This window comes from Spermophilus citellus, assembly GCF_964194105.1.
Source record: "Spermophilus citellus genome assembly, chromosome: 11".
Taxonomy (NCBI): Eukaryota; Metazoa; Chordata; class Mammalia; order Rodentia; family Sciuridae; genus Spermophilus; species Spermophilus citellus.
In genome coordinates, this window is record NC_138192.1 from 133,313,923 (window position 1) to 133,336,575 (window position 22,653).

A 22,653-nucleotide genomic window follows, 5' to 3' on the forward strand; every position below is an offset into this window, starting at 1 on the left:
ACTGGTTGAACTGCAACCTGCTATTGTGTAGGGTGAGATCTCATGAAGTGAGCAAGTAAACCTCCAAGGAAAGAACAGTAACTACAGAACTATAAAGACAACAGAGCTAGGAAACATCCAAGAGCCCTCCATCCAGAGAGCAAAGACTGAAGAAAAAGTTTCTAGACAAACATCACTGAATAAACCAGGCAATTACTACAGGTTATAAAAAGGTCAGACCATGGTAGTAGGGCTAAATTAGTCCTAAAAACGAAAGTGATTGCAGATCCTTTATACAAGAACTTAAAAGAGCTTCAAAACCGCAGACCCTCAAGTTACGCTGCCTGCAGGGAAAAGAGCAGCAGTCTTGGAAGGTGTGATTCAAAACCAGCACTCCACAGCCTAGACTCACAGTGCTCAACACGTGAAAAATAATTAGAGGTCGAGTGAATGAGTAGAATGTCACCAATAACCAGGAGGAGAATCGGTTATTGGGAACAGACACAAAAACGAATGGTAGACCAAAAATGATAAAGTAACTATTTCATATTGTTTCTTCCAAATGCCCATGATTGTGAAGGCAAACACAAACAATGAGAGAAACAAGATGTAGCTTTTAGAGATGAAAATACAAAATCTGAAATGAAAAATTTCTCTGGATTATATTCATGTAAGAAAGACAATGCAGAAGAAAATATCCGAATGTATCCAAATTAAATTTATAAGGGAAAAAGAATTAAAAATTAATAGTGCTTCAAGGACCTGTAGAATAATATCAGGACGTCTAATATAAGTGTGATCGAAATCCCCATAAGAGGAGAATTAAGTCTTTTAATCTTTTTTGAAAAATATGCAAAACTTTTTCAAATTTGATGAAAAGTATACAACTCAGATTGATGAAGCTTAACCAACCTCAACCAAGATAAACACACACAATACAAAAGTATGTAATAAAAAAAGTTAAAGCAAATGGGCATCATACATAGACAGATATGAAAGATACGAATTCATAAACACAGAAACTAGGTGAGCAATCAGAAAATGGAGTTACATCTTTAACAGCCTGAAAGGAAAAGAAGGAATTTTTTCTTTCAGGCCTGTAAAATAGAAACTTTAAAACTATAGTTCTAAATCCAGTCAAAATGTCCTTAAAAATTAAAATCAGAAGAAAAACTTTTTTTAGATAAAAGAAAAATTGGAGAGTTCAACAGCAGAAGAACTTCACTGAAGTAAATATTAAAGTTCTTTCAGAAGAATAAAATTATATTAGATATTAGATATAAATTAGACCCACACAGAGGAATGAGGGGTTAAAAATGATAACTATCTGGGTGTATATGAAATTAATTTAATGGCTTTAAGAGACATTTTTAAAGCAAAATAGTGTATTGGAGGATTTTTAACATGTAACATTATAGGTATATAAAAGCATATGGCAAAATATGATAAAGAATTAGGGGGAAATTAATATGTACTTTCAACAATTTATATAAAGTTAAATCATGATAAGGAGACAATCCATATAGTTAAGTCTTGAGTCACAGTGTTCAATATGGTAGCCACTGGCTGCAGGGGGTTAAATTTAAATTAGTGAAAATGAAATGAAATTTAAAAATCAGCTCCTCAGTTGCACCAGATGCATATCAAATACTTAATAGCCACATGTGGCTACCATATTTGAGGACACAAGTATAGAGTATTTTCAGCATTACAAAAAGTCCCAGTGGATCTTGCTGCTCTAGAATGACCACAATAACACAGGTGCAACAAGTCAATCGTGGGCATAAGAGAAGATAGTAAGTTTAAAAATACTCCATTCCAAATATGGCAGGAATCAAGAAGAGGAACCAAAAATATATGGGGCAGATGGGAAATAAATACCTTGAGGATGGATTTAAGCCTGTTTAACATAAATAATTGTAAACACTCCAGTTTGAAAGAGTCGTCGGTGAGTTAAGATGAAAGATCTAGCTACACTATGTGTACAAGAAACCTATCAGGGGCTGGGGTTGTGGCTCAGTGATGGAGCGTTTGCCTGGCACATGTGAGGCACTGGGTTTGTTCCTTAGCACCATGTAAAAATAAGTAAATAAGATAAAATTATATAAAACCTAGAAAGTCAGCTAAAAGTAAAAGAAATGATGTGTCATTACAAACACAAAACTGCTATGGCTATGTTAACAGATGATGTAAATTTTAGAAGGACTATTCCAAGGGATAAAGAAGGACCTTTCAACATGATAAAGCAGTTTGTTCATCAGGAATCCATTAAGCACCCAACAGGAGAACTTCAGAAGTACAGGAAGCCAAAACCGACAGACCTGAAAGGAGAAAAAGAAGAATCTACAATTTAGCTGGAGATTTCAATACTCGTCCCTTAGTAACTAATGGACCATTAGAGCATGTGAACATCACCACCAGCTTGTGGACCTGAGTGACAGACCTGAGTGACATCCCATGGAACGTTCTAGCCACCACCAGCAGAACCAGCCCTCACCAGACAACAGTCCTTGGCCACAGTGCAAGTCTCATGACCCTAATAGGTCCAAGCTCTGACCATAACAGTATCAAGTTAGAAACCAATAGCAGAAAATAGATGGAAGAGCTCCCCAAACTTAGTAATTTTAAAAATGTGCTTCTAAACAATCCATGGAGCAAAGAAGAAGTTAGAAGAGAAACTGAGAAATATTTCAAAATGAATGAAATTCAGAATAGGCATAATAAATTTGTGGGATTACATTAAAGCCCTACTGAGAGTGCAAGTTATATTTTTAAGTATTTATAAAAGTCTAAAATCAATTATTTAAGCTTTCTACCTTAAGAACTTAGAAGAGCAAATCAAGCCCCAGATAAATAGAAGGAAGACAACAATAAAGATGACAAATGACATAGAAATCATACAAATAATGGGGGGGAAATCAATGAAACCAAAACCTATTTCTTTCAAAGGAGTCGGCTTCTTGAAGGAAATAGTTGGTTCCAGTTTTAAAAGAAGAGAATGTCTTTGAATATCTTGTGGCAGAAAGCAGGGAGGCCAAGGAGTAGCAGGCAGGCCAAAGGACAGAGGAGCCAGCTTGGATATGAGAGTAAGTCATGATAGTCAAGAACCGTAGCTATTAAACAAGACCCCCGGTTCTGTACTGATACAGCACCCAGGAGTGGAGGGCAGGTCCAGCCAGTGGTGCGGAGTGAATGAGGAACTTAGAATATTTGGAAACTGCTGTGATCTGGTTGCTGAGTGTCCCCAAAGACACATGCTGCATGCTTGGTCCCAGAGTGAGGCTCTTGGGAAGTTAGTGGAGCCTTTAGCCTGTGAGGCCTAGCGGGAGGTCATCGGGGGAGTGCCCTCAGGAGGACTTCGTAGGACACCTCTTGGTGGCTCTCATGCCACCCCTGACGTTCTCCTGAGGGTTGTTATAAAAGGAGCCAGCCGGTCCCACCTGCTCTCTTCTCTCTGCTCCTGTTGGTGACGTGACTGTTTCTTTACATTCCTGCCATGGAGTTCTGCCATCCCGTGCTGTCACCAGAAGGTAAAGCAGTGAGGCCACACATTGTTGGCTTTGAACCTCCAAACTATGGCCCTAAATAAACTCAGTATTTTGTTGTCGTAATGCAAAGCTGACTAATACAGAAATCACCATCATAGTTGGCAATAGGTGAGGTTCATAAATGGATAGTCAATTAGTGGATAAAAGCTTGGGAATTAAGAATATTTACAGATCCAAACGTCTTTCCTACAACGTTGACCAAAGGGAAGTACGTGAGCATTATAGTGAATGAAACTAAGCTCCGTAACAAAGTGACCTTTATCAGTAGAGGGTCACCTCAGCACCAGGGACCTCTGGGTACAAATGCTGAGGAGAGCACCTCAGTTCTGTGGTGTCCAAAATGTAAATGCTTCATTAATAATAAAGAAGCATAACGTTAACCCGACATGAAGAACCTTTTACAGAATAACTGGATCTCATTCAAAAATGTAAATTTCATAAAAACAAAAATTGAAAACTATTCCATGTCAAAGGGAACTAAAGGCATAACCACCATAAATGCACTGCTATGAAGCACATTCTTTGCAGTTGGTGAAATCTGGATAAACTTTGTAGGGTTAGCAAATCACAGCCTGTGAGTCAACATTGGGCCGATGAATATTTTTGTAAATAAGTATTTTTTGGAATCCAACCACATGCATTTATGTTTGTATTGCCTGTGGCTGCTTCATACAGTGATGGCAGAATTGAGTAGTGGAGACAGAGACTGTCAGTCCAGTAAAGGCTAAAACTTTCACCCTCCTGACTATAGAAAAAGTTTTCCAATCCTTGGATTCGATTAATTTGTATCAAACATTAATTTTCTTGATTCTGTTGATTTTATAGCATTTATGAAAGAGAATGGCCTTTTTAGAAAATAAACTTACTTATATCAGTAATAAATAAACTAATTTTATAAGATGATATCATCAGTGAGAACATCAAATTCACAAAGTTGTGGTGCTTCCAGATTGTTACCGTGCGCAGTACATCCACAACAGGTAGATACTTGAAAAGTCTCCTGGAAGTTTGGTAACTCTCACCCTGGATTAGTAAGTATTAAGTTAGAGCCATCTGAAAGCAAAATACCTCCATACTAAAAAGCTACTATTGCCCAGTACATTGAGTCTGAATCTTTGAGATATTCAGCAAGGGGAAAGACACCGATTAATTTTAGACTCCAAGTTAAATGTGCATGTGAAAATACAGGGTTGGCATCTGCTTCCACCAATGGTTAACAGAATGGAAGAATGCCCTCAGTCTAGAAAAACTAAAATGCTGCTAAAAGTAGTGTTTAAGTTATTTATAATATATGGACAGAAAAGTAAGGATACCTTTGAAGACCAGCAACCACTCTACCCTAGCACTGGGGCTTGCATGTGTTCTGGGGACACCTGCCCATCTTGATGACCTAGAACCTGAGTACTTTGGGCCACTGATGGGGAAGGAAGCAGAAAACAAACCCGAAGTTTGATCAGATAGCAGGATCAGTCAACTCAAAGTAGGACAACTTATAGATCCCACTGTGGGAGGCTGAACAAGAGAAAACCTGCAGCCCCTCCCCGGCCCTGCCCCAGAGGAGCAAGCCTCACTCACCCAAGCCTGTTTTCAGCATTTTACGATTTCTCCCAGAAGTTCCACAGAAGCAAAAACTCACACTTGGGGAAATGTATTTAGCTCAAGACTTAAATCCATTGCCACAGATAGGGCTGCAAGAAAGAAGCATTCCCAATAAAAACAATGCACAATAAATAAGCCACTGTGAAAGAATCAGCATCAACTGAGAACTAGAGAATTAAAGCCTCAAAGACATATATTATATATATATAAATATATTTAAACATTTTAATGTGTGCTTATTTTACTAAACTTTATTAAATTTTTTAAATATGTGTAAGGAGATCAAGTGTTAAATATGTGAATAATGACCAAAGAGACTTCAAAAGTATCTGTGACATCAAAAAGAACTATCTAGGATTTCTTAAAAAGAAAAGATTAGAATCTCCATGGCAGGCTGGACTGTGACTGGCTACTGGTCCGCCTCATCCCATCGCTCAGAGTAGGTGCACAGGTGATCTGCACAAGCAGTGACCCAACATGCCAGTCAGCCTGTTGTCACTGTGACAGACACTGATAAGTATGACTCAGAGAAGGGAAGGGTCATTTGGGCTCAGGTTCAGAGGTTTCAGTCCATGGGTGACCAGCTCCATCACTTTGGGTCTGAGATGAGGCAGAGCACGATGGCACAGGAAAGTTGCTCAGTTCATGGCAGCCAGGAAGCAGAGCTGGGGGTGTGGGGAAGGGCCAGGGCCCACCCCCAGTGACCTGTTTCCTCCAAGTAGGTCCCCCTCCCAGAGCCACCTCCGGGTCTCAGTAGTCCTTCAGCTAACAATGGATTAATCTGGTGAGGTCAAAACACTCATGATCCAATCACTTCCCCAAAGTCCTACCTCTGAACTTTGCTGCGTTGGAGACTGTCACATCCACAGCCCAGTTGTACCAAGACAGTGGGATAGGTTGGTGAAAGGCCAAAGAAAGTACCCAAAGATGGAGTGGGAGACATATGACTTCCTGCGGAAAGCATTTAAGAAATCAGAGAGTGCTCCAAGAATTCAGTGGTGTCAGGCTGAGCCAGTATCACCTCCATCCCCCGGTGATTTGCCAAGCAGTGTCCCCTGTCCATCATAGAGTTTTGTCTTTAGCAGCCTGCTGGATGGATGAGTGACGCATCCTTCCCACAGTTCCCTCAGTTCCGCACAGGTCCCAATTCCGAGAGGGGTTTATATGTGTGTTAGGCTACAGAAGCCCTGAAGTCATCAGCATTAGCTTGCTCTGTTTGTGTAATCAGCATTCCAAGGAGCAGAGAGAGAGAGAGAGAGAGAGAGAGAGAGAGGGCAGAAGAAGCCAGGGACCATAGAAAACCCCCCAGGCACTCCCCCAGCGACCTGCTTCCTCCAGCCATGCCCCACATGTCTACAGCTACCACCTCGTAGTCCATTCAAATCGTTAATCCAGCAAATGGATGAGTCCCTGATGAAATCAGTGTCCAAAATCCATCGTTTTGTTCTGAACACTGCTGTAAGATGTCTCCAAAACATCAACTTTCAGGGGACACTTTATATCCAAATCATAACAACAAGTTAAGTTTTGCTTTTTATATCAGCCAAGCTCTTTCAGTCACCCCAGTGCTATCCCATAAATAGAGTGACTGTGGCAGTGGCAAGAATGGGGTCGTGTGTGGGCCAGACAGCGTGGGTCTCCCTCACCAAGGCTGATGTCGCCGTTTCCTCTTCTGCCCTGGCATCTGCAGAGAGTGAGGTGGACACTCAATATGGCAGCATCTGAAGGAAGCCAGATGATCACTCAGCAGCCAGTGATGCTGGCTCTCTGCCCTGGAAGGACTCTGCTGCACCCTTCCTGGAATGGCATCTGCTCCGTGTGGCTTGCCTACCGTGGGGCTTCCTCCAGCATGACTGTCTAAGGACACTTAAAATGTAGGACTTATTGGCCAGGAACCCTAGGGCACCTTGCCTCAGTTCAAGGAACCAGTTTTCAGGGGACGGTGGGTGCATGACCACAGGGTCCCTTGAATCTAAGTTCCTCTAAGTATCTCAACTAACAGAACAGTGGAATGGACTCTTCAGAGCAAGGTGAGTGTGCCAGCATGGGACAACTGCATGGGCGGAGATGCTCCCCTCCACTGGGCGGAAGTGTGTCCCCAGCAGCCAGAATGTGGGAGGTGACAACAAAACCCAACATGTTGGACAGCCTCACCATAAACCTGCGTAACTATGCCTAAAGTGTTGCTTTTCCTCTCTGTTGTGAGAACATGACTTGTTTTCTAGCTTTTGCAAGTTGAACTTTTAACTGTCCACAACTGATAAGGGACCAGATGTTTTACAACCCTGTAAATTCCCGGAGAGCCAGTGAAAGTCAACTAGGCTTATTAAACACAGAGTCCAGCAAGATAGCAGTAATCAGTCTTGCTTTTGCTATGTTTCGGATAAATAATCTTTAACACATGTCCTAAAAAGAAGGCTTGGGAGAAGGGCAGGCTTTTCAGCATGGGAAGAAAGGATGGGTGGGGATAAGGGTTGTTTTCAAATATTGGACCGACTGTCATGTGCAGGAATTTTGTTTATTCATCAGAGGGCAAAATCAAGAAGGTCCAAAAAGGCCAGTTTCAACTTAACACCAAGAAGGGCTTTTAACTATTTAGCCCCCTGCTGTCCAGTGAAAGAGAAGACCTGCCTGTCTAGAATTTTAATTTTCTAGTAGCCACAATAAAAAAGGGAAGAAGAACAAATGAAATTAATTTTAACAACATATTTTATTGAGCCCAATATAGAATAGTATTAACCAACATGTCGTCAATATAAAAATATTGACATATTTTACATGCTTCCTACTAATTCTTTGAATCTGTGTGCATCATGCACTCAAGGCACAGCCTGTTGGGGTCAGCCACACTCCGAGCCCTGGAGACCACCTGCGGTGAGTACTGGAAACAGGAGTCTAGTTGTCTCAGATGTTACAAGAATCTCACCACCCAGCAGTACCAAGGTCAAGGTACCAAGCAACCCCTGATGGAGATGCCTGCAGGGACATCCCACCCTGATTGTGTTCCAGGCAATTTCCTGGTCCCCTCTCCCCTAACTTGATCTTCTGTTTCAGTAGCAAAAGCAAGAAGTGTAGTCCACCTGATAGCCTCCTGCTTCTCTGCCCTGTCCCTACAGGACATCTGCTGGGGAGGAGCCTTCGGGCTTCAGGGTGTCTTTCCCACCCCCTGCAAGGAGACTCTGCCTTGCGAAATTGGCTCTTCTGAATTGAAGGATGAACCCCTCCTTAGCAAGCTCTGTCTCTGCCTCCCTTTCCCGTGAGCACACTTGGGAACACTGCGGTGTGAGGAGTTGGGGTTTTGCATTTTGAGGAAGTTAGCCACCTTGGGTAATCTGATCACATTTTTGTGGTTAAGCAAAGCAATAAATTTGCTCCTAATTTGTACCATCTGTAAGTAAAGGACACTTTCTAAATGTAGTGGGAAATAGTGTATAAGCTTTAAATAAATAAAAACAAGCTAAGAGTAGGGTGACGATTTTTTGATTAAATGCTGTTTAACATTCTCTCTGATCACAAGCGATAGTAGGAATACAGGGTGTGGAGTATTTTTGTTTTGTTCTGCTTGACATCTCTTCTTCAGGGAGGAGTGGACTTCAGTGATGCTGGGTGCAGCCACCTGACGAGAGCATGTGCATCTTGGATCTTAAGTCGGGCTTCCTCTGATGGGTGGAGCCGTAGGAAAAGCTTCATCCTGCTGAACAGAGGAGCCAGGCCAGTCCCCATGTGCGAGTCCCATGATGAGAGGCACTGCCAAAGCAGTCTTGATTTAATAAAGTCCTCCAGATCATACGCCTGCCCTTGGGCCCCAAGGAGGGCAGTTCAGGACAGAGGGCAAAGGCTCTGTTGCCTGATAATGCCTCAGGTGACCCAACCTTGTTTTGGTCAGCCTTTCACTGCTGGGACTAAAAGATCTGAGCAGAACCACTGTGGAGAGGGACAAGTTTCAGACCTCTTAGCCCATAGAAGGCAGGCTCCACTCCTGTGACAGAACATCATGGCTGCAGAGTGTGGTGGAGGGAAGCAGCTCACAACACGGTGATCAGGAAGCAGAGAGAGACTCCACTCTCCAGATACGAAATACATACCCCACAGCCACGCCCGCAGTGAACCACCTCCTCCAGCCACTCCACCTGCCTCCAGTTCCACTCAGTTAATCCCCATCAGAGGATCAATTCACAGGTGGGTAAGGCTCTCACAACCCAATCATTTCTCCTCTGAGCCTTCTTTCATTGTCATAAGTGAGCTTTTGGGGGACACCTCTCATCCAAACCATAACAGACCTGACCACAGGTATCCTGTGTCAGTGAAACAACTCAATCAATTTAACAGCTGGAGTAGGTTGTATGTAAGTTCGGACACTAAACGATGTCAAAGGAGATGGTCCAAGAACCCTCAGTCCATCTGGCAGCCTTAACCTGCTGTAAGTCACACCTTATTATCCCAATTTCCATCGAACTGGTTCACAAAAGACATGGATAGAAATAAAGGAATGTGCCCTCTGTCACTCTGGTTTTGCCCAAGGCAATGTAATATGGACCAATGTCAAAGGTTAGGAGGGGCTAGTGTTCAGCATTGCCAGCGTTACCTTGGCTAAGTGTCTGATACTGTGCCTGATGTTCCTCACGTGAGCAGAGATGCTGGTCTCTTGTGGGACTCTATGCAGGGAGCTTTTCATCACCCCCACCCGACCCCTCCTCTGGGTCGCAAAAGTGCTCTGATAAGAAAAACCCAACCCACAAGGCAGGCTCCATGTCCTAACCCCCTGGCGTTGAGCATCCATAGCAAGCAGCTCAGCAGAAAGAGGACCCGGCTTGGTCCTTACCCCTGTGCAACACGTGCCACCAGATTCGCTGGCTTTCAGGCCATTCCATCGCTCGTCCTCCACCCTCAGACCACGGGCACTGCCGGCTAAGCAGAGCCCCCCAGGAAAGCGGGTCTTTCTGCAGTGGAGGATGCTCAGAATTACTCAATAGTTTTGAAGGGAGGCTTTATTTGCTTTATTGTCCTAGATATTCTTGATGGCCCTTGAGACATCACTCCTTTTGTCGTAGAGTTGGAACGGATGAGTTTATGAGGCTTGGCGAGATAGAAAAATCCATGGTGAACTTGTAGCTGAATTTCTAGGAACAAAGGCAAGAATGATTTGACAGCTCCAGCCAGGCGCTGTCTGGGGAGCTTTGTCATTCATTCACAATTCATCACTTTAGAAGAGCAAATCGAAATGTGTGCTAATGAAAAACTTAAATAGAAAAAGCCCGACTGCTGCCGTGTGGACATGGAGTGTCCTCCGAGGACTCTTGTGCTCAAAGGCAGGACTCCTGTCCTCAGGGCAGCTGTGCTCCTCGGGCTGTTGCCAAGTGACTGAACCACGAGTGCCCTGACCTCATGGTGGACTCACTGTGGATGGATTAATGACTTAGTGGCAGTGTGCAGGTGGTGGCAGTGTAGGAGGTGGTGGCAATGTGGGAGGTGGTGGCAGTGTGCAGGTGGTGGCAGTGTGGGAGGTGGTGGCAGTGTGTAGGTGGTGGCAGTGTGGGAGGTGGTGGCAATGTGGGAGGTGGTGGCAGTGTGCAGGTGGTGGCAGTGTGGGAGGTGGTGGCAATGTGGGAGGTGGTGGCAGTGTGTAGGTGGTGGCAGTGTGGGAGGTGGTGGCAATGTGGGAGGTGGTGGCAGTGTGCAGGTGGTGGCAGTGTGGGAGATGCTGCGTAACGGAGGAAGTAGATCCCCGGACACGCCATGGAAGAGCGAAGCTTACCCTTGACACTTACCCCCCTTCCTTTCTCTTTCTCCTTCTTGGGCACCAGGAGGTGACAGCCCCACTCTGCCACACCTGCAGCCCAGTGTGTAGAGCCAGCCGACCATAGACTGAAAAGCCTAAACCATAATCCAAAATAAATGTTTTCTCCCTTAAGTTGATTTTTTTCAAATATTTTTTTCAATGACAAAAAGCTGACGAACATGCTGACAAAATTATCCTGGACACGTGTCATTGGCCTAAGGAATCTCCAGCTGAGGGCTTTTGGATGGCACGCCCCTCCCTTGGAGAAGTGCAGTGGCTCTAGCTGCAGGCCCCGGTCCTGGTCTAGCTGGTCAAGGTCCTCAGGGACAGTCAAGGTGGGCCTGCACATTCAGAGTGTGTGGCCTGTCTGTGGTAGGAACGATCCCAACTCTTACCAGGAAGTCCACCCCAGCATCTGCTCTCCAGATTTCATCAAAATTATTGGCAAAAACAGTTTTGGTGTAAAGCTCCCTAGAGCCCTGATTCTCAAAGTGTGCTCCCTGGACCACAGCTGGGTCTCTCCCAGGAGCCTACTCAACTGAACTCTGGACTCACCAAGACCCAGGGGATTCTTGGGCTCATGGCAGCTAGGGATGCTCTCTAAGGACTGGCAGTGTCCCCCTCCAGCACCATGCTGTGTGCTTCTTCAGGGCTGGTGCCACAGAGGGCGAGGGATGAGAAGGGATCTTAGGAGACCGTATTGTCCTAGGCAAAGGCAGCTTCACAGACCACCAGCCCACGCTTCACAGGGACCCCACAGTGAGGCATTCCCTGGGACCTCGGCATGAGTGTCCTGTGACATGTATGCTAATGAATGATTGTGTCTCTGCCATTTCGCTCAAAGCCAATGTCGGGTCTGCGTCTGCTTCCACTCGCTGGTTTTCCTTCCCCTCTGCTAACTTGCCGCACCCTCTGCCTTTGTACTCAATTCTCTTTATCCCCAATGTCTTTCTATAGATACCCTCCAGATTTTTTTCTTGAACATGAAGGGAAATACATTAATAAATTTATCCTTCAATGAGACTAAATTTCTCACTTCAAGCATTTGGCTATCATGTCCACTGTGGCAGGGCTACTGGGCATGAAGGCTCCATGTGGCACAGTGTGAATGTACCATCTGGCATAGGTGGGAATGCACCAGTGATACCTAGGGTTTGAGACTCCAACTCTGAGAATGAGTCCTCCCTGTGTGACCTCTTGCTGCTGCTACCCTGGCCTTAGCAGGGGGTTCTGGTCCACTAGCTTCGTCCCTAAATCCCTCGGGGCACGTGATAGGAGCTTGGGATAATGGCAGAACACACCAGAGTCGACCTGACTTGCAGTAAAGCCCTTCCTCTGGGCCCTCTGAAGGCTGCCTGGCCTCCAGACACAGGTGCCACTGTCTCAGCCAATCACAGTTCCACATCAGCCCACCTGGGAGCCTCTCCATACTGGTGTGTCCCAGCCCGCAATGCTCCACAAGTCTTGGTGCAGTCTCTCAGTCATTCTAAACCTTGAGAGGCCAGTACAGAAACAGAAAGCCCTAGAACATTCTCTCTGCCCTTCTGCCATCTCCTGGATGGGCTGTCAGGAAACCCGGCCATGCACTAATTAGGCATGCAGTGACCACAGGACACTCATGCCGAGACCCGAAGGGAATGCCTCACAGTGGGGGTCCTGTGTGAAGCATGGGCTGGTGGTCTAGGAAGCAGCCTTCTCCTAGGACACTATGGTTTCCTAAGGTTCCTTCTCATGGTGGGAAAGCTACTGGCTGCCGTAAGTCACCTGCATGCTCACCAAGAGGCATGTCTGTCTCCTCCCATGCTTTCAGCTGAGAGGACATGCAGAGGGAATCCTGTTGGGCTGGAAGAGGCCCCAGGCAGTTCTGCCGACTGTCACCAGCCTCTCGGGGCCAGCCCAGTACCCTGTCCCCAGCACTGAGCCTGTGGGTGCGGCCTGGCTGCAGAGGCAGCAGGGCCAGGCTGCTGCTCCCACAAAGCCAGGCAGCTGATCTTCCTCTCTTGCCTGCGGGGCAGCCAGGACTGGGTTGAAAGCTTCTTGCACTCACACAGGCCACCATTGTAAATGACATGTCGGCTCTTTCAGGGCCCTGCCTCCTCAGACCCTCATCTGAGGCCAGCAAAGCCATAGCTGGGGCTCCCTTGCCTGGACATGGTGAGGACGGAGGTTTCACGAGGAGACATCCCTTCAGAGGGTCACCAACAGCCCAGGATGGCTGCAAGCACTCCTGACTCTCTTGGCATCTGGCCACCACATGGGGCCTTGCTGGCCTGCACACTTGCCTGCCCCAAAGCTTGCGTCACCCATAGACCCCAGAGAAAGTGGGCACCTGCCTGGAGGGAGAAGGTGCATTTTGTCTGCTGAGTAGAATGTCATGGTGCCGTGTGTCCACGTTCCTATGTGGACAGAGCTTCTCAAGACAGAGCCCAGGCACGCTCGGCCGGTGAGGGAGAAGGCCTCTCCTGTCTCCAGGGCCCACGGTCAATGGAGTCTGGGCTGAACCAACCTGAACATGACCCAGCATGTCGAGCTGCGGCACTTTCGCCCCCTTCCCTCGGTGTCCCAGGTAGATGCCCTTCTATAAGAGAAACCAGAACCTGGTGGTCCTGAGAACGATGACTCTGGGTGGACCCAGCTTTTGTCACACCCAAGTGACAGCCCTCACCCTCCCTGTGGCTCTTCTCTGCCAGAGGAGCAAATGATTTATCAGAGGAATTAATCTTTGAATTAACTTCAAAATAGGTCTAGATGTAGCTCAGTGGTCCAAGCACTGGCTTAGCTCAGACAAGCTCCTGTTTCCATCCCCAAACCAAAAAAAAAAAAAAAATGTATGTAGGATCTTTGGTATTTATGACTCCTCCTGTAATTGAAAACACAAATAACCAAAGATGTGTTTTTGTTGTCCAGAAGCATTGTCTTAGACTGATGATTTGTTGCCGTTTCTTTGGGTCTAGTTTAGTCTAGACAAACGTTGGGAAGCACACTAGCCTGTTTTCTGACATCATTGTAGGACCAAAGAACCCTCCCACATGTAGATTCTAACGCATCCTCCATGTCAGTGCCTGGGAAGGAACTCGCAACACTTTGAATATTGACAATTTAAAATGCCCAGGTCCATAAATGTATTTGCTAGCATTACAAGAAAAAGATAGAACTAGTATTTTTGCTGTTGTGTAATTGGCTAAATTTTCTATAACCAAGACTTGGTTTCCTTGAAGCTTTAAGCATAAACTTTAAGCCATTCTGATATCACCAAAATTGAATGTTGTTCATACTAGTACACATAGACATGCCCGCGTGCGCACACACACACACACACACACCAAAAGTATGGCAGAAATAATGAACCAAGACTCGTTTCTCCCACTTGTCTCCTGTCTCTCCTGAAGGTCTTCTTTGGGTCACTCTTATTCTCTGCCCAGGACACACCCTGCCCCACACCCCCCTCTCTGAGGCAGAGCCCCTTGGTGTAGGCAGGAGCAGGTGAGCTAGAGCTCATCCTGCGGTACCGCTCACACTGTCACCTCCGCCTTCTCTCCTGGGTCCACCCAGGAGCCCCGGGGCTCAGCTTCATTTGGGAGGCTGACAAATGACTCCTGTGTGGACCAGGCCTGGAACCAGGGCCCACTTGTGGGCTGCAGGGGGCCGGAAAGGCCCTGAAGTTTTGAGCAATGAGAGGGCCAGGACTCGTGACTTCTCTCACGAGAAGGGGACAGAGGTGTAGAGCGTCTGGCTCCAGGCTGGCCTTGGGCAGAGGCCAACCCTCAGCAGGGCCCCGCTGGGACCCTTCCCAGGACCCAGCCTGGGGCCTCCTGGATTCCCACCACCCTCCCCCAGGCTCCACCAGGCCCGAGCCCGATCTGCAGACCTCCCTGGTCTGAGGTGAGAGCCAGGCCCACCTCAGAGCCAGGCTCCTCCTGGCCACACACGCTCCCCTTCACGCTCACACTCACTCCTGCCCCTGCTCGGACGTGCTGTTGGCCGAGGCCCACTGTCCTGCCATCGCTTCCTTTCTCGCTCTCCCTGTCCTTTTGGGGCAGCCCATGATGTGGCGCTCAGTAGAAGGCACTTTCTGGAAATCTTCGTTCCCCCCCACCCCCGCTGTACCCGGGCAGGGCCACAGAGGCTTCCCCTTCACGTCCACTGCTTCCTGAGCAGCGTGTTGTCCCTCCAGTGACGGGAGCTTCCCCAGGAGCTTCCTGATGGGGAGGCCAGCTGCGTGGGCTGGACTTGGGCCTGACCCCGGCCGGGTTCACATCTTGAGCTGACCATGTCCCCAACAGCTTGGGCTGCTCCTCTCAATTCTCGAGAGAAAGCAAAGCCGCTGAGAGGCCCAAGGCCCTCCTCCGGGGCAGCCCTCCTCCCCCTGGCCTTCCCTCCATGCTGAAGTCCCGTTCGCATTAACTGGCGAGCTTCCACCTTCTTCAGAGCCTCTAAAGGTAGGACAGTTAGTCTTGTCACAAGAAAGTTGTCCAGTTGGTTGCTGCGGGGCCTCTGCTCAGCCAGGATTTAAATTCCTTTGAGAAGCTGTGAAAACAAGTCTCCCAGTTTTGTGCTTTTCTGGCAATCAAAATCTTCTGCTTTCCCCGGAAAGAACATTCACGTTAGCCTCCGTCTGCGTCCCACCAGCAGCCCTCACGCACAGGCCCTCCCAGAGGCTCTGGGCGGTGGCTCCGTCTCCTGCCACCCCCTGTTCCCGGGATTCGGAGATGCCACCCCAGCCAAATCAAAACAGCACTAAGTGCCACTGTGACACTCCGCCTGTGTCATGGGCAAGGCCATGCAGGTTCTTGTCTCCTTTGGGGCTGGACACCCTCACAGGATTATTTGTGGGTGGCAGTGGCCACCTGGGTTGTGGCCTGGACCCCTGTCCAGTTTGGAGCCCCCACTTTGGACCTAGGGAGCGGGCCTCTGCTGCCTCTGGCCTAGAGGTCAGAGGACATGCTGGCCTCCAGCCACGGCCCCCGCCCTCCCTTCTAAAGGGCCTTCTAGAATTCCCCACTTTCCCTTCCCACCCCTTCCCACGGCGCGGCCTCCACTGCCAAGAAGGTACCTGGAGCAAGGCCAGCTTCTTGAAGTGGCTGAACAAACAAGAGGCTGGTGACTCATGAAAGGACGGGGTGGCGGGAAGACGGTGGAGCCTGCCCGAGCCTGCCAGGGCTGCCTCCTCTTCTGGGCCTGAGTCATGGGGGGCAGAGCGGGCAGAGCGGGCACTCCTGGGGGCAGAAAGCAGAGTGTGTGTATGAGAGAGAGGGTGCAAGTGCCAGTCTGCACATGAGTGTGAGCAAGTGAGAGAATCTCTCCATGCACAAGTGTGTGGGGGGGTTGTGCACATGTGCGTGTGTGAATATGAATAGTGGGGGGAGTCAGTCTGCATGCCTGCATGGTGAGAGCCTATTCGCCAGCCCTCACACACATGCTTCCCTCTGCCTCCCTCGCTCCTCTGTACCTTCCTTAATCGCCTTCTCGGGGAGAAACTTTGAAACAAGTCTCCTCCCCACCAACCTGGACGGGTGGACGACTCCACACGGCCTCCTTCTGCAGGCCACACCCATTGGCTTCCTGGGCCCCTCTCCATTAATTCAGGAGACGTATCTAACAGCCCCACTCAGGTTCTCTTCTCAGTGGGCGAGGCTGCCCGCTCTGCCCAGTCCATGGGGACAAGCCGGAGCACAGGGTATGCAGAGAGCAGGCACCAAGGCAGGGGGAGGAAAGGCACCCTGAAGCAGGAGGAGCGCCAGGCAGGGGCGCTGCAGGGTCTCCACCAGGTGGAGCAGCCACGTGGGTGGTCAGGCTGCTCTCGTCTGAGGACGCTGCCCTGCCCCGGTCGGCCTTGACCTCACAGCTGGAAGCCAGGCCAGGACCCTTCCTTCAGGGCCAAGTACTCTCAAAGATCCTAAAAGGTATGAAGAAAACAGAACTCGGCCCTTTTCACAAATGTCACAGGAAAACGGGTCTTCAGGGCTGGGCCTGGCCCGCAGGAGCTCTGAAATGGCCTTGCTGGCCTTCCCTGCTGCCCGGCAGGAGAGCAGCCCTCAGGCTACGGCAAGTCCACTGAAGTGTAGCCGCAGAACTAACTGGCCTCTGTCCGCCTTTGATCTCTCCCTTCTGAGGACATGCCTCTAAGCCAGCGCTCCTCACTGGCCTTTTGTCCTCCAAAGGACGTGATCACGTCTGGGCACTTTCACATTGTCGGGTCAGTGACGGGGAACCAGTGGCACCTAGATGGCAGAGACCAACCATGAACTTCCCACAGTGCCCAGGACCGTCCCCCCACGAGGAAGTAGCCAGCTCAGAGGAGCAACTCCCATCTTGGCCTGCGGAGCACTGGCCCACAGAGCCTCCAGCAAGGTGGCCTCAGCTTTGCTGGGGCTCTCACAGTGCCTGGTGGACGCAGGTCCTTGATCCAGCGGAGCCAACGCCACAGCTCTCCTCAGATGGGACGCGCCACCTCTCGAGCTGGCGATGGGGAGGGCGGGTGAGGACACAGAACTGGATCTCTTGACCCCTAATGGTCAAGCCTGAGTGTCCTGTGTCTTCTGGGGACCACAGTGGACATTACCCCATCCTCTGGCAGAGCAGTTCCCCATGCATGGGGCCCAGAGGACCTAAAACCTGATTCCAGACCTGGACCCTGGCCACCTTCCTGGGGCTTCTGGTTTATATCCATGGATTCAAGAATTGTGTGTTTCCTTTTCCCTAGATTCTTCTCTTTTTGCAGGGGTTCTTTTCCCGGGACAGATATGCAGGAAGCAGCACTCTTATTTCCTCCGTGTCGACGGCCTTGACTTTGCCCTCATGACTGATGGTGGAGGTTAGGTGGCTACATAGGCTTTAGGATTCCCTCCACCTCCCCTACCCCAGATGGCCTCAGTGAAATAGTTATGAGAAAAGAATAAGGTCTCCTGGAATCCCATCTAGAACATGCATTTCAAATATCTTAACCTTGATCCCTTTTTAGAAAAGCTCCCTGTTTGCTGAAGTTCCTGTTTCACAGCCTTCCCCTCCCTCAGATGTGTCCACTGTTGGCCATCTCTCCACCTGAGGCACCTGGTGAGTGTTCAGTGTCATTTGTAGCCTCCCGGGGGATGTCCAACCCCGGCCTCTCCACTAGGAGGGAAGACCCAGGAGTGAGGAAGCCCAGCCCGGGACACCTCCTGTTGGCCACCGGCTGTGGCCATCTATGGCCACTGGGGGCACTGAGCCTCCGCCCCCCCATTACTCAGCAGGCGCTCACAGCCCATTCCCGGCTCCACACAGAGCCCCCTCCCTCTGCAGGCTGAGCTGCTGAGGAGCCCCCACAGGGTCAGGTGCGCCCCGCCACCTGAGCCACTTTAACCTGCAGTGCTCCTGGGTGTGTCGTCCTCCTCTTGGGGCCACTGTGTTTTCTGTCACCATTCTCACTGCAAGCCACCAAGGACGTAGGACTTTGGTGGCTTCCTTTTCTCAGTTCTCCGAGGTCCTGGGGGGTCTCCCTTATTATTCTGCTAGGTCATCTAGTGGGGATTTGGTGGTGTAAGGGACATAAAAACTACAAAAGGTTAGGGTGACATCTTGGACGAGAAGCTTAATGGCAGCCTGGGACGGGACTCGTCTGTAGCTATGAGCACCCGCCAAACCGTGAGTTCAGAGACCATGTGATCAACATCCACTTGACATCCGGCTCTGCTCTAGTTTCACTTGGTGATAAAGCCCACAGCCAAGTGGAGAACCTCCCTATTGGCTCATTCTCTCATTGTCAGGGACGGGAGTTCACTCCAGCGTCCCCAGGGCCTGGCCTGATGGTGCTCGGCAGGGAAGAAGCTGGCCCTCAGCTGGGAGGCGCCTGGCTCGCTCCCCGGCTCAGCGGCAGGAGCCCCGGGGACACCTCTGAGTTTGTGGGACTCAAGGCCCTCTGTGCTCAGCACTCCTCTAAATGCCAGCTTGAGCTCTTTTAAAACCCAGGCAGTCCCCCGAGGACTGTGACTAGTGGTCCCCACCCTGCCTTAGTCCCAGTAACGGTGACAGTCACAGTTGGTCAACGTGGTATCCACCAAGCACGGCCATGGCCTGTCACTGTTTTTCTCTTTGAAACCAGGAAGTTCCTGGTAGAGACAGAAGTAATGTCTGTCTTCGCTCTTTCACTAGGTGATTTAGCCTCTATCAAATGATTTGGCTGCAGCAATTACTACCACGGTGTTTGATAAAAAATCGTTCTGTTTCCATCGTTCCTCATACGTGCACGAGCTAGAATTGTACTGTGGGAAGGGCTGTCCTTTCCCTCCCGTCTACGTGTTCAGTCATTTATTTGGACCAGCACGGCTGCGGGTGCTCGCTACCTCCTAGGAGTGATAACCCATTACTATAGCTAGGTATCTTGATCCCCATTCAGTCATGGAGAGGCCTTCATTTCTGGCACCACAGAATGTTCCTGGCTGGTTTTCCATGTGCCTCGAGTCAGGCTGTATCAGCTCTCCCTCCAGGGAGCCCAGGCCCTTCACTGGAGACTCTTCCCAGGCCTGGAATGAGTGCATTCATTGCTGCGGGGTGTCCATAGCTGTTTCTCGGCCTCTCATTTTTTCTTCTCCATTTTGGGAGCGAATTTCTGCCACACGCATGTCAGATAGAGCACTAGGCTCCAGGATATTTAAAGAACTCAAAAACTTAACACCAAAACCCCTAACAACTCAACTGGCCTCTCATTTGTTACTGTTTGTGTCCCATTTGGGATTCTCCGCTCTCTGTGTGGGGGAGGCTGGAATGGCCTCAGTACCTCTGCAGAGGCTGTCTCCCCCGCCCAGGGGAAGTCAGAGCCCAGCACTCCCACCTGCCTCCCAGGGCTCTGTCCCTGTGGCATCCTGTGTCTCCTGGGCAAAGGTGAGGAATGCATTAGCTCCAACAGAGCCCTTACCCTGCCCGGCCTTTCTGGGGTCAGACCCGGGGCCGACAGGAGCCCAGCACATGGCCCTCTGCCCTCCTAAGAGCACTGGGCTGGCCCTGTCCCCCAGACAGGCCGCCGTGGAGGGAGGACTGACCTCACCATGGGATTTCAGGTAGCCGGTGCCTCTTCAACCTGAGCTTGACTTTTTTTCTGTTTGCTTCACTTCACTTGATTGAAAAGAGCCAGTGGAACATTTCTTACCTGGAAATCCCAAATCAGAAATGTTCCCAAATCTGAAACCTGTGAGCACAGACATCGCACCTGAAGGGCAAAAGCCACATCCAATGTCACGTGACTGGTCACGGGGAGACTCAGGCACACTGCACAGGTCACAGGACCTCCTGTGTGTGTGGCCCAGCACAGGTGGCTCTCCAAACCAGAATCCACCCCAGGTCACGAGAACCCCCTGGGGGCCAAGACTTCACAGTCTGAGACCTCTGGCCGAGCTTTCCCCACAAGGAATCGCCACCCTGCAGGGGAACTGTGGCCTGGGAGGGAGGCTTCCCTTTGAAGTATGCGGGTGGATATTCCTATCACAAGGGACATCCTATTGCAGGTGGACTTGTTTCAAAGTAGCAAGACTCTTTCCTTTTCTCTTGTTCCCCTACTTCAGTGAGATTGCTTAGAGCTCAGGAGGGTAGGTAAGAGTGGGGACTTTCACACCCTGCGCAGGCAAGATCAATCAAACAACCAAAATATGAAAAAAATAAAATAGGCAAGGATTTATTTCAGCACTTTTATAACAATAATCCTGAGGCGGAAAGGCCCCCGAAATAGTTAATCATAGAAAAGGTGAAAAAAAAATCACTGTGAGTGTCCTGACAGGACGCCACAACGTCACTGAACAGTTTTCCCAGTAAGTCTCATTAGCACCATGGAAGCTGCTCACGGTGCTGTGGGAGCAGACTAGTCGAGGACAGCAAGCTGCACTCGGAGGGGAGGGGACTCCAAACCTTATCTGCGCAGGCCCAGAGGGGATCGCTCCAGATTCTGAGGCCCACCACCAGTTTTTACGACAGTCGCAGGCTCCTGAGTGCCCGGGATTTTCCAGTCTAAAGGACACCTAGTTGTCAGTGGGGCTTCAAGTGGGAAGCATAGAGCGTGATAAGGGGAAGAACTGGTTCCTTTTAGGAGGCCTTGGGCCGGGAGCCTCCACAGAGGCATTTACCCTTCAAAGGGAAGTCCTTAGATCCTCAGGAAGTTACAACCCAAACCTCAGGAGTGGAGGTGCTCATCAGGTTCAGAAGAGGAGCTTCCTGGAGAGGTGAGGAGGGGCGCTCCCTGCCCAGGCTCCAGTGCTCCCCGGGCTCCCAGCTGTTGGCACAGCGCCCACACAGTGTACAGTATGAAGCTGAAAAAGGAAGTTACAGTGCGAGGCTGGCTGGCCTTCGGACACCGCACCCGCACGCACACGCACACAGACACGCGCACACACGCACGCACACTCTTTATGGATATTTAAAGGAAAGGGGGGAAATGTACAAAGTGTCGCTGGTGGTTATATAATGGTACTTTGTGTGATTTTCTTTTCATTCTTATTTTTATATCTTTTTATCTTCCTGAAGGAGCCCCTAATGCTTTGATGACAATGGAGAAAAGAACGTTTTCCATTTCTGGTGAGAATAATAGCTCCGGGGGCTGAGCAGCATATTGGTCTTAGTGAGTGAATGACTAGATTTAGTGGGGATTTTTTTAAATAATGATTCTCAATTACAATGGGGTCTGACTGGCAGAGCTATCTGGGAAAAAAAAAAAAAAACTTTTCCAAAATACACGCACTCATCTAGCCCAGCCCCCGTCCACACAAGCAGCTGTGTGTACGCCCCCACACTCTAGCTTAGTCCATTTTATGTTGCTGTAACAGAATACTTGGTACTAGGTCATTTGTAAAGGAAAGAAGTTTGTTTTAGCTCATGGTTTGGAGGCTGAGAAGTCAAGTTCAGGCAGCCACCTCTGGTGAGGGCCTCTGGCTGCCTCAGCTCATGGCAGAAGGCAGAAGGGCGAGTAGCCGTGTGAGGAAGGCTCCAACCAGCCTTCTCCTGAGGTGTTTAGTGCGGCCCTGGACAGCGAGGTCTCACTTGCACCAGAAGGGCATCGACCCCTCTTCACACCCAGGCCACCTCACCACTGCCGCCACAGCAGATCCCAGCGTGAGTCCAGGAGGGCTCATATCAGGCCGCAGCACACACAAACACCTGGACACAGAGTCACGGACACTAAGACTGCCCCCTTGCTTGTCCTGCACCACCAGGGCCTGGGACCCTGCTGCAAGGAGTGTCACTCTCCCGGGGGCAGAGGGGTGGACCAGGGCTCACTCCATCCTACCAGCTGTAGTTTCAAAACATAAAGGAACACTTGGAAACCAAAGAAAGCAGTTACAATCTTGTCTCTTTTGAGGGGCAAGTTTAAATTATTGGACTTCATACTGGGGCTTTGGGGAAATCCATTTTAACTTTCAGGATGAAACCCCTGCCCAGGCTCTCCTGGCTCACAGGGTGGTGCAGGGGGCTAGAGCTGCCCGCTGGGACCCGTCCTGGCGCTTTTAGGTGCCGTGCCTTGAACACATTCCTCAGTCTTCTTGAGGCTGTTTGTCTTGAGTTTTCAGAATCACTATGAGGATGATAATGGTTTCTTCCAAGCTCATGGTACCGTAGTGAAACGGAAAAGAGATCCCCACAAAAGACACTTAGAATGGTGCTTGGCTAACGGTGAGTATGTCACCACCAACATTATCACCTGCCATATTGCTATTCTGTTTTGTCCGTAGCAGAGGTCACCAGTGGTGGTCCATGGGAAAGTCTGGGTCTGCAGATGTGGCTGTACTGCAC

At 49.3% G+C, this 22,653-nt stretch overlaps 1 long non-coding RNA gene across 1 annotated transcript; it reads left to right on the plus strand.

Annotated features, from left to right (window-relative positions):
- The first annotated feature begins 15,273 nt into the window (after positions 1–15,273).
- Positions 15,274–21,442, plus strand: LOC308631176. The gene is made up of 3 exons (XR_014018129.1): positions 15,274–15,344; positions 17,867–17,958; positions 21,391–21,442. It is a non-coding gene; the product is annotated as an uncharacterized lncRNA (long non-coding RNA).
- Positions 21,443–22,653: the final 1,211 nt, after the last annotated feature.